Below are 12,718 nucleotides of genomic sequence, written 5' to 3'. Positions count from 1 at the left end.
AACAATTGAAGAAGAACTCAGGAAGGAAGAAATACAACCACAACCTTCTCGGAAAGGAAAAGAAATCATGCAAGAACCACCGCCGGTGCCGAAAGCAAAACTTCCGTTCCCTCAGAGATTCCGCACCGATATCGACAACACCAAATACGACAAATTCTTACAAATGCTGCGCCAATTACACGTTGATATGCCATTCATCGACGCACTTGGAGAAATGCCAAGGTATGCCAAATTCCTTAAAGATCTTCTATCAAATAAAAAGAAATTAGCTGAAACTGCTACTGTTGTGCTAGGAGAGGAATGTTCTGCTATATTACATAAGGATGTGCCTAGAAAGTTAAAAGATCCTGGAAGCTTTACTATACCTTATAATATAGGAGGAACGACTTTTAATAGAGCCTTGGCAGACTTAGGTGCTAGCATCAATCTAATGCCTTTTGCATTATATCGACAGTTGAATCTAGGAACCCTTATGCCCACGCGCATGAGCATTCAGTTAGCCGACCGATCTACCAAATACCCTAGGGGTATAGTGGAAGACGTTTTAGTCCGAGTTGATAAATTTATTTTTCCTGTGGACTTTGTGATCCTAGATATGGACCCAGATGTGGAGATTCCTCTCATCTTGGGCAGACCTTTCTTGGCGACTGCTAAAGCTTTAATAGATGTGGGAGAAGGCAAACTCGTTATCCGTGTAGGAGACGAGTCTACTAGCTTCGACGTGACTAAAATAATGAAATATCCTTTAGATGGTGATGAATGTTTTTACGTCGATTATGTGCATGATGAAATTGATTACCTTTGCGAAGTACCTAAAGCTAAGAGGCATGATTTCAATTGGGAATGTCCCATAGGTACTAAGAGTAATAATGAAAGTACTTTTGAGCATGAACTTAATTCTTTACATATTGCTTTACACCGAGAGGTCGATCGTTTTAATTTGCTTAATAATGATTGTGTTTCTGAATTTGTTGAGAATATAAACTCTGTTGGTGAAGTCTCGGAGGAAATGGTTGGAAATGACGGGGATGAATTTGATGAATTAAAGGAGGAATATGATGATGAAAATGGGAACAGGAAAGAAGACAATGAAATAATGCATGAAAGAGAATTAAAACCTCTACATGCTCATCTTGAGTATGCCTATTTAGGAACAGGGGAAGAATTACCAGTTGTTATTGCTATAGATCTTTCAGAAAGACAGAAAGAACAACTGATAATAATGCTGAAAAGAAACAAGGAAGCTATAGGTTGGAAAATGACTGACTTGAAAGGGATTAATCCGGCCATTTGCACACATAAAATTCTGTTGGAAGAAGGATCCAAACCTGTGGCGCAACCGCAGCGTCGACTTAACCCGAATACATTTGAAGTAATGAAAAACGAGGTGATCAAACTTATGGATGTCGGAATGATCTACCCTATTTCGGACAGCACATGGGTCAGTCCAACTCACGTAGTACCAAAAAAAGGAGGAATTACAATCACCGAGAATGATAACAAGGAGTTAATCCCTACGAGGAAGATCACCGAGAATGATAACAAGGAGTTAATCCCTACGAGGAAGATAACTGGATGGAGAGTCTGTATCGACTACCCTACGAGGAAGATAACTGGATGGAGAGTCTGTATCGACTATAGAAAGCTGAAGATAACTGGATGGAGAGTCTGTATCGACTATAGAAAGCTCAACGAAGCCACCCGTAAAGACCACTTTCCATTGCCCTTCATAGATCAAATGATTAAAAGAGTAAGCGGGTACGACTACTACTGTTTCTTGGACGGAATGAGTGGATACTTTCAAATTCCAGTAGCCTTGGAGGATCAAGAGAAAACGACGTTCACTTGTCCGTTTGGTACATTTGCCTACAGGAGAATGCCATTTGGTCTCTGTAACGCCCCCGCCACCTTTATGCGATGCATGCTGGCTATTTTGGAAGATTTCATTGGCGATTTCATGGAAGTTTTCATGGACGATTTCACAATTTTTGGAGACACTTTTGAAGAATGCCTTGGAAATTTGGAAAAAGTTTTGGAACGATGCCAACAAATGAATTTAGCCTTATCATGGGAGAAATGCTACTACATGGTCACAGAAGGAGTTGTGCTTGGGCATAAGATTTCAAAAAGGGGAATTGAAGTCGACAGGGCTAAAACAGCAGTTATTGAGACCTTACCACCACCGCACAATGTTACATCTTTAAGAAGCTTCTTGGGACATGTAGGATTTTACAGAAGGTTCATAAAAGATTTCTCAAAAATCGCAAGGCCATTGACTAAGTTGTTAGAAAAGGATGCCATTTTTGAATTAAACAAAGATGCTATGAAGGCATTCCAGAGTTTAAAGGATGTCATGATACATACTCCAATCCTTGTAGGACCGAAATGGGATCAACCCTTTGAGTTGATGTGTGACGCGAGTAATTTCGCTGTTGGAGTGGTGCTAGGGCAGAAAGATGATAAGAAATTTCAACCTATCGCTTATGCCAGTCGGATGTTGACTAAGNAGGAAGATAACTGGATGGAGAGTCTGTATCGACTATAGAAAGCTCAACGAAGCCACCCGTAAAGACCACTTTCCATTGCCCTTCATAGATCAAATGATTAAAAGAGTAAGCGGGTACGACTACTACTGTTTCTTGGACGGAATGAGTGGATACTTTCAAATTCCAGTAGCCTTGGAGGATCAAGAGAAAACGACGTTCACTTGTCCGTTTGGTACATTTGCCTACAGGAGAATGCCATTTGGTCTCTGTAACGCCCCCGCCACCTTTATGCGATGCATGCTGGCTATTTTGGAAGATTTCATTGGCGATTTCATGGAAGTTTTCATGGACGATTTCACAATTTTTGGAGACACTTTTGAAGAATGCCTTGGAAATTTGGAAAAAGTTTTGGAACGATGCCAACAAATGAATTTAGCCTTATCATGGGAGAAATGCTACTACATGGTCACAGAAGGAGTTGTGCTTGGGCATAAGATTTCAAAAAGGGGAATTGAAGTCGACAGGGCTAAAACAGCAGTTATTGAGACCTTACCACCACCGCACAATGTTACATCTTTAAGAAGCTTCTTGGGACATGTAGGATTTTACAGAAGGTTCATAAAAGATTTCTCAAAAATCGCAAGGCCATTGACTAAGTTGTTAGAAAAGGATGCCATTTTTGAATTAAACAAAGATGCTATGAAGGCATTCCAGAGTTTAAAGGATGTCATGATACATACTCCAATCCTTGTAGGACCGAAATGGGATCAACCCTTTGAGTTGATGTGTGACGCGAGTAATTTCGCTGTTGGAGTGGTGCTAGGGCAGAAAGATGATAAGAAATTTCAACCTATCGCTTATGCCAGTCGGATGTATGATAAGAAATTTCAACCTATCGCTTATGCCAGTCGGATGTTGACTAAGCCACAGCAAGCTATCGCTTATGCCAGTCGGATGTTGACTAAGCCACAGCAAGCCTACACCACTGCCAGTCGGATGTTGACTAAGCCACAGCAAGCCTACACCACAACCGAGAAAGAACTGACTAAGCCACAGCAAGCCTACACCACAACCGAGAAAGAACTGTTTGCAATTGTGTTTGCATTAGATAAATTTAGATCATATCTCTTAATGTCAAAGTTCGTCATTCATACTGACCATGCAGCCATCAGGTTCCTTATGTCTAAACCGGAAGCAAAGCCATGGTTGATCAGATGGATTCTGCTATTGCAAGAATTTGACGTAACTATCGTGGACCGAAAAGGAGTTGAAAACAGTGCAGCAGATCATTTGTCAAGGTTAGAGAATGAGGAAGGACAGGATATAATTGGGGATGTGAATGAATATTTTCCAGAGGAAAAGCTGTTGGGTCTCTATCTCACACCTTGATATGCAGATCTGGCTAACTATCTTGTAGGGGGAGAGCTACCGGAATTTTTAAATATACACGCTCTTAGAAAATTAATAGCAGAATCTCGATACTACTTCTGGGACGAGTCGTATCTCTTTAAAGTGTGCGCAGATCAAATAATTCGACGTTGTGTAACAGAGGCTGAAGGACATGAAATCCTAGGAGAATGCCATCGAATGGGCCATCACTCAGCTGACAGAACTGCTAGGAGAGCACTCGAAGCAGGATTCTACTGGCCCTCAATATTTCGGGATACCCAAATCTGTGTCAGAAATTGTGACAGATGTCAACGAACTGGGAACATCACTGGAAAAGATGAGATGCCGCAGAATTACATACTTGCGTGCGAAATTTTTGATATATGGGGACTAGACTTTGCAGGACAATTCCCGGACTCCAAAGGTTTCAAATACATTCTTATCGCAGTATTCCCGGACTCCAAAGGTTTCAAATACATTCTTATCGCAGTAGATTATGTCTCCAAAGGTTTCAAATACATTCTTATCGCAGTAGATTATGTCTCCAAATGGGTTAAATACATTCTTATCGCAGTAGATTATGTCTCCAAATGGGTTGAAGCAGAAGCGCTGCGCAACAATGACGCAAGAAGTGTAACAAGATTTCTGAAAATATTATTCACAAGATTTGGAGTACCTCGGATTGTGATTAGCGATAGGGGGACACACTTCCGGAATGTACCCATGCGAAGATTACTTCAAAGGCAAGGTATACAGCACCGAGGAGGAGTCCCGTATCATCCTCAGACTACAGGTCAAGTCGAAAATGCAAACAGAGATATTAAAGCCATATTGGAAAAGACAGTATCTCGGCATAGAAAGGATTGGGTTGACAAGCTCAACGATGCATTATGGGCCTTCAGGACTGCTTATAAGACACCGATAGGTACTACTCCATACAGATTAGTATACGGCAAGGCGTGCCACCTTCCAGTTGAAATCGAACATAAGGCGTATTGGGCCATTAAGAAACTAAATGAAGATCTATTCATAGCAGGGCAGGAGCGAATGTTTCAACTGAATGAACTAGAAGAATGGCATTTGTTGGCTTATGAAACGTCCAGATCTTACAAGGAACGATCCAAGTTTTATCACGACATGCATATCAGGAAAAACAAAGAATTCATTGAGGGAGATAAAGTGCTATTATTCAATTCCAGACTGCGATTGTTTCCTGGGAAACTTAAATCAAGATGGACTGGGCCTTATATTGTTACAAAAGTATTTCCTTATGGAACCTTGGAGATCATGCATCCAGAAAAAGGATCTTTCAAAGTAAACGGCCACCAAGTCAAGAAATATTATGGAACAAAAAATACGCAGGGGACGATCCAGTGTTGCAGGCTAATACCCTGGGAAGATGAGTAGCACAATCTTCATGACAATTTCGTCGGGCTAAAGACGTTAAACGTAGCGCTGACCGGGAGGCAACCCGTTATTTACTATGCTTTATTACTATCTTTACTTTATTATGTCGAAATAACATCCGAGTTGAAATTCCCTATTTTTGTAGATTCCATATTTCCATGCAGATTTTGTTAAAGGAACATGCGAAGCACCCATCTAGGCATTTCGAGCAACATGACAATGGATGCTTACTAGGTTATCTACCTATTATCCCTTGTTTATCTATTCTTTGAACCTCATGTTCTCATTTTAAAGTGTGGAAAAATGCATACCTTGTTGTTTCCTTATTTTATCATATTCTAATTCAACATCGAGGACGATGTTTGGTCTAAAGTGTGGAAAGAGTTGTGCTTGAAATGAAAATTTTAATTAAGGGCTCTATCTCATTTGTTTGAAAAATAATCAAGCCACAAGCATGTGTTATTATTCATTCTATCTTCGAAGAATGCTAAATCTGTGCCAAAAAAAGTTTACTCTTTGAATAACCTTGGAAGTACCCCTACTTTGACCTTTAAGAATTTTGAAAAAGTTGTATGCTTGTGTGGTATTCACCCCATATTCTGTAAAGACCTTAGTTAAAGATCTNCAAATACATTCTTATCGCAGTAGATTATGTCTCCAAATGGGTTGAAGCAGAAGCGCTGCGCAACAATGACGCAAGAAGTGTAACAAGATTTCTGAAAATATTATTCACAAGATTTGGAGTACCTCGGATTGTGATTAGCGATAGGGGGACACACTTCCGGAATGTACCCATGCGAAGATTACTTCAAAGGCAAGGTATACAGCACCGAGGAGGAGTCCCGTATCATCCTCAGACTACAGGTCAAGTCGAAAATGCAAACAGAGATATTAAAGCCATATTGGAAAAGACAGTATCTCGGCATAGAAAGGATTGGGTTGACAAGCTCAACGATGCATTATGGGCCTTCAGGACTGCTTATAAGACACCGATAGGTACTACTCCATACAGATTAGTATACGGCAAGGCGTGCCACCTTCCAGTTGAAATCGAACATAAGGCGTATTGGGCCATTAAGAAACTAAATGAAGATCTATTCATAGCAGGGCAGGAGCGAATGTTTCAACTGAATGAACTAGAAGAATGGCATTTGTTGGCTTATGAAACGTCCAGATCTTACAAGGAACGATCCAAGTTTTATCACGACATGCATATCAGGAAAAACAAAGAATTCATTGAGGGAGATAAAGTGCTATTATTCAATTCCAGACTGCGATTGTTTCCTGGGAAACTTAAATCAAGATGGACTGGGCCTTATATTGTTACAAAAGTATTTCCTTATGGAACCTTGGAGATCATGCATCCAGAAAAAGGATCTTTCAAAGTAAACGGCCACCAAGTCAAGAAATATTATGGAACAAAAAATACGCAGGGGACGATCCAGTGTTGCAGGCTAATACCCTGGGAAGATGAGTAGCACAATCTTCATGACAATTTCGTCGGGCTAAAGACGTTAAACGTAGCGCTGACCGGGAGGCAACCCGTTATTTACTATGCTTTATTACTATCTTTACTTTATTATGTCGAAATAACATCCGAGTTGAAATTCCCTATTTTTGTAGATTCCATATTTCCATGCAGATTTTGTTAAAGGAACATGCGAAGCACCCATCTAGGCATTTCGAGCAACATGACAATGGATGCTTACTAGGTTATCTACCTATTATCCCTTGTTTATCTATTCTTTGAACCTCATGTTCTCATTTTAAAGTGTGGAAAAATGCATACCTTGTTGTTTCCTTATTTTATCATATTCTAATTCAACATCGAGGACGATGTTTGGTCTAAAGTGTGGAAAGAGTTGTGCTTGAAATGAAAATTTTAATTAAGGGCTCTATCTCATTTGTTTGAAAAATAATCAAGCCACAAGCATGTGTTATTATTCATTCTATCTTCGAAGAATGCTAAATCTGTGCCAAAAAAAGTTTACTCTTTGAATAACCTTGGAAGTACCCCTACTTTGACCTTTAAGAATTTTGAAAAAGTTGTATGCTTGTGTGGTATTCACCCCATATTCTGTAAAGACCTTAGTTAAAGATCTCTCGAAGTGGGCATATTCTGTAAAGACCTTAGTTAAAGATCTCTCGAAGTGGGAGTGTGCAACAAAGACCTTAGTTAAAGATCTCTCGAAGTGGGAGTGTGCAACCCCTAATTTCAGAAAGATAAGATTAAGCGAAGCCCGGAATTGAATAATCATAGAAGAGAACATGGGGCAAAAGGAGAGCTTTCTGTGAGCATTGAGAGAAATATCCCTGCTTCCCAAGTAAAAGGCATGAGGGGTTGTTGTTCGGAGAAATGAGTAGAAAAGGCAATAAGGCCAATCCCCGAGATAAGATACGAGGAAAGCCATCTCGCTAGGTGGTGAACAACCATAGTCTTCTAAATACACAAATGTTATATCTGGAGTCGGTTGTTCACAATAAAATGGCCTTAGGAGATGAGAAAATTGAGATGAGGGAAGCCGCTTCGCTAGGATTCGAGCACCCATTGCACTGCCTTCGAAAAATAAAGCATGGAACTCCATGTGAAGTCGGGTTGCTTGACGATGTTACCCTAGGAAGTGAGAAAAATGAGTAATCGCCCAAGCCACTGGCGGAGAGAGGCCCATGGATCTATTTTCACTTACTTTTATGTTGGGCTTTGGCGATAAGGGAGGTCGATTGATTAGGTTTTGTACATCGTTCCCACTAGGGGGATCAGCTTAAAGCCTTTGCACAATGAGAGGTGAATGAAATTTTGGACTGTATGCTTGATATTGTGGAAACTAACTAACTGTCCAACTTGTGACCATAAGGGGTTTCGCTTTGTTTGAATATTCATAGCAGTGTATGGCACATTTATATCATTCCTTGAAGATATTGTGAAGGATTTCACATCTCCTAGTAGATTGTGTTTTGAATGAATGTTTAACATTGAGCATACCTTTAGCTTAGATAATTTTGGCATCTAAATGAGAAGGTTTTGAATGAACAATTTGCTCGTGGACGAGCAATCTAAAGTGTGGAAACTTTGATAGACGCCAAAAGTACCTATTTTTCTATAACTTATTAAGTTGATTTCTTGCTAAAAATAAGTCTTAGAGAGTGCAATTACGTGTTTACATGCTATTTTACTAACGAATTGCAAATGAGTTCTGTGTGGAGTGTTTTGTAGAATTCCCACAGGAATGAAGGCTGAAATCAACCAAAAGAGAGCATAAATCGTTGCAAGGAAGAATCAATCCACAGGGGAATACACAAAGACCAAACCGGAAACAACAAAAGGAAACGGAAATGATGAAACCACGCCCACGAGCCTCACACGCGTGTGAGTTGGCATGGAATTATTCCAGTAGCTGTCCATGCCAGTCCACACGCGTGTGGCAGACGTGGGACGGCACCAGAAAACCTACGCGATGTTTTAGTATTTAAGGGACATTTCAGCTAGGTTTAGGGAGTCTTTTGTCACATTTTTCTATTCTACATTTTAGGTTAGGTTTAGGGAGGATTAGGGGAGAAGGAGGAGCTCCTTGGAGAAGAAAACTAGATCTCCATAGCTTTGAAGATCTTTTGGGTAACCTCTTTCATTAAAGATTTGTTTTCTCTTTGGCTTCCTCTTACTTTTCCTTTTTCCTTAAAGTTGTTTACTTTATATATTGATCTTGTAGATATGCTTTTCTATTTTGATGCTTTGATGTTGTTAAAGCCTATGAGAGGCTAATCCCTAGGATAGGGGCTAGATTGAATGGATGATTGGTGTTCATGATTTAATTTGATTATGAGTTTGATTTCTTTGGGGAATATTGAATTTGTGAGTATGTCTTGTATGATCTTGTTGGATCGAGGGCCCCGATCTCTCCAAGAGTGTAGGATCATCTCTTTGGCGAGATATCGCAAAGAGATGTAGCCCAATACCCACATCTCCCGTTCTCAATCTGAGAAGATGAGATCCGGAGGGAACTTGTAGACAAGGTGTTTGATAAAATTCCCCAACCGACTGAGGATTGGGAGCTTGAGTGTGACGTCACTCAAGACTATGTTTCAAGCTCCTTCAATCATGACTCAATAGAAATCAATACTCTACCTTACACCTTTTAACCAATCTCCATGATCTCTTCGCCCCATCCGCCTCTATTTCCCTTTGTTTACCTCTTCATTTCATTAACCTTTGCCCTCTTAATATCTCCTTTTTACCAAAATCCACATGATCCATTTTAATGTTATTCAAACCAACCAAGGTAGCAAAGCCGTATATTCTCCAATTTGTCATACGCGAGAGATACGACACTCGGGGAGTTTATGACTCTTCGTTTTAACACCCTCCATACCTTAACCATCCACTCACCCATACGAACAATCCTTGTCAATCAACCTCTCGAAGTGATGTACCTGGTTCGTCCATCTCTCGAAGTGACATAGTCGGTCCGTCAACCTCTTGAAGTGGACATACTTGGTATGTTGACCTCTCGAAGTGACGTACTTGGTCTGTCGACCTCTCGAAGTGACGTACTAGGTCTCTCGACCTCTCGAAGTGACGTACTTGGTCTTTCACTAGACCTACAAGGAAATACATTTTCAAAGAAACTTGCATTCCTTGATTCAATTATAGTGTTCTTATGTACGTTCGGATTATGGGACTCGTGTACTAAGAACCGATAAGCACTACTATTGTGTGCATATCCAATAAAGATACAATCCACCGTCTTTGGACCTATCTTTATTTTCTTAGGTGTTGGAACCAAAACTTTGGCAAGACACCCCCACACTTTGAGGTATTGGTAGGAAGACTTCCTACTTTTCCACAGCTCATAAAGGGTCTTATCGAGCTTCTTGTGAGGTACCTTGTTCAAAAGGTAATTACTTGTCAAAATCGCCTCCCCCCACATGCTTTGAGGTAGGCCCGAACTTATAAGCATCGCATTCATCATCTCTTTCAATGTACGATTCTTACGTTCGGCAACACCATTCGATTGAGGTGTATAAGGTGCAGTACGCTCGTGTATTATTCCAACACTCACACAGAAGCCACCGATATGTACTTCGTACTCACCACCTCTATCGCTTCTAACCTTTTTAATCTTTCGATTAAGTTGGTTTTCCACTTCATCTTTATAAAGAATGAACTTTTCCTTGGCTTCGTCTTTGCTCTTTAGCAAATACACATAGCAAAATCGTGTGCAATCATCGATAAACGTGATAAAATACTTATTACCACCTCTCGTTTGAATCGATCTAAAATCGCACAAATCACTATGTACCAATCCTAGTGGCTCAGTCTCCCTTTCAACCGATTTGAAGGGAACTTTAGTTAGTTTTGCCTCAACACAAATTTCGCACTTATTTGTATTAACTTGAAAATTAGGGATATGGTTCATGCTAATTAATCTACGCATGGAATTAACATTAACATGACCTAGTCTACCATGCCACAAATTGGAAGACCCAAGCAAGTAAACAGAATTAACTTTGCTTTTATTATTGATAACAGGCATTACATTGAGCTGAAAAAACCCGTCAGTTACATAACCTTTACCAATAAACATCCCTAATTTCGACAAAACTACTTTGTCCGATTCGAAGACCATCTTGAATCCATGCTTGTTCAACAACGACACAGAAACAAGATTCTTCCTAAGGTCCGGAACATACAACACATTATTCAATGTTAGTTCCTTCCTAGAAGTCATCTTCAGAATCACTTTGCCCACACCCTCAACATTGGACTGAGCATAGTTTCCCATCCAGACCTTTTCACCCTCAATGGCTTCAAAGGTACTGAACATACCCCGGTTGCAACATAGATGCCTAGTTGCACTAGTGTCGATGAACCATTCGCGCGGGTTAGAACCCACCAGGTTCACCTCGGTGACCATAGCCGAGAGGCTAATCTCAGCCACCTTTTGGCTCATATTGCCAACCAAGTTGGCTTCAGAACCCTTGTTCTTTTTCTTTGGAGCCTTGCACTCCATGGACTTGTGGCCCAACTTGCCACAATTGTAGCATTTCCCTTGGAACTTGCCCTTGGAGACGCCACCTTTCGGACCCAGTTTTTTCTTGCCTTTCTTGGCCTTCATGGAGCTTTGGCCGTGCTCCACCACGTTGGCTTTGGCACCTCCCACGAGAGATCCTCTTCCGTCACTGGTCATGTTCCCTTCCTCAACACGGAGTCGTTGAATCAGGTCCTCCAGGCCCATCTCCTTCCGCTTGTGCTTCAAGTAGTTCTTGAAGTCCTTCCATCCCGGAGGCAACAAGTGGATCATGGACGCCACTTGGAAGGCATCACTGATCGGCATGCCCTTGTCACGAATTTCATCAAAGAGCAATTGCAACTCTTCAACTTGACTCAGCACGGTCTTTGAATCCACATTTTGAAATCAAACAACATGCCAACAACAAATTTCTTGGCTCCGGCATCCTCGCTTGGATACTTGTGGTCTAAAGCTTCCCACAGTGCCTTAGCCGTGCCAATTTTACGATAAACATCGTAAAGGGAATCAACTAGCCCATTCAGAATGTAGTTACGGCAAAGGAAGTCAGAATCCTTCCAAAGCCTAACCGCCATTACTGACTGAGGGTCTTGTTCCTTCACCACTTGAACTGTCTCGGTCAAGAACCTTGACAAGCCAAGAGTAGCGAGGTAGAACAACATCTTTTGCTGCCACCTCTTGAAAAATGATCCCGAAAACTTATCCGGCTTTTCAGCCGAAGCACTTGGTACTGTAGGTACCCTCATCGTGGAGATATACCCCTCCGAACTGACACCCCCTTGTGAACCTACGTTCGCTGGTGCCTGGGATTGTGCAACATTGTTGCCGTTCCCCCCACTGTTGTTTTCGACAACATTAGGATTTTCATCCCCAAGGTTGGCTACTGGCAACATGTTTTCCATTTCTTTCCAGAAATCCGAGAGTCAGAAGGAGTAGAAGAAATAAGGTTTTAAAATTGTTATACAGAATACAATCTGACAATCGAAAATCCAAAGAAATTTGAAAAACAACAACAAAACAAATTACAAGGAAAGGAGAAATAATCCACGTAGGATTAAACAATTACAAATGAAGAACTAACCACGCTGGGTTGAGTGGCCTTGGAAGATGACGGGGTGAACTAGATGAACTAGGGGCGGTTGTAAGTACGAGTCGCGTTGCCACTTTCCTTAAAACCATATTTACCGCTTCCCAGAGTGCTGGAACGTTGCGGTCTAGGTTTCCCAGGATAAAACGTACTACAACTCTTGCGTTTGAGCACACAAACTTGGAGCCCGGCGAACTAAATCGTGGGATGAACGTAGATGGCTTGAAGGAATAGATGAGCAGAGTTTTGAGGAGAGAAAGTGTTTCGTAGGTGTGTTCTGTGTAGCTTGTTCAGCTTGTTCTTCGTTTTTACAAATCTGCTGC

The sequence above is a fragment of the Ipomoea triloba genome, chromosome 14, assembly GCF_003576645.1.
Source record: "Ipomoea triloba cultivar NCNSP0323 chromosome 14, ASM357664v1".
NCBI classification, from domain to species: Eukaryota; Viridiplantae; Streptophyta; class Magnoliopsida; order Solanales; family Convolvulaceae; genus Ipomoea; species Ipomoea triloba.
Note: the sequence above shows the minus strand (reverse complement) of the source record.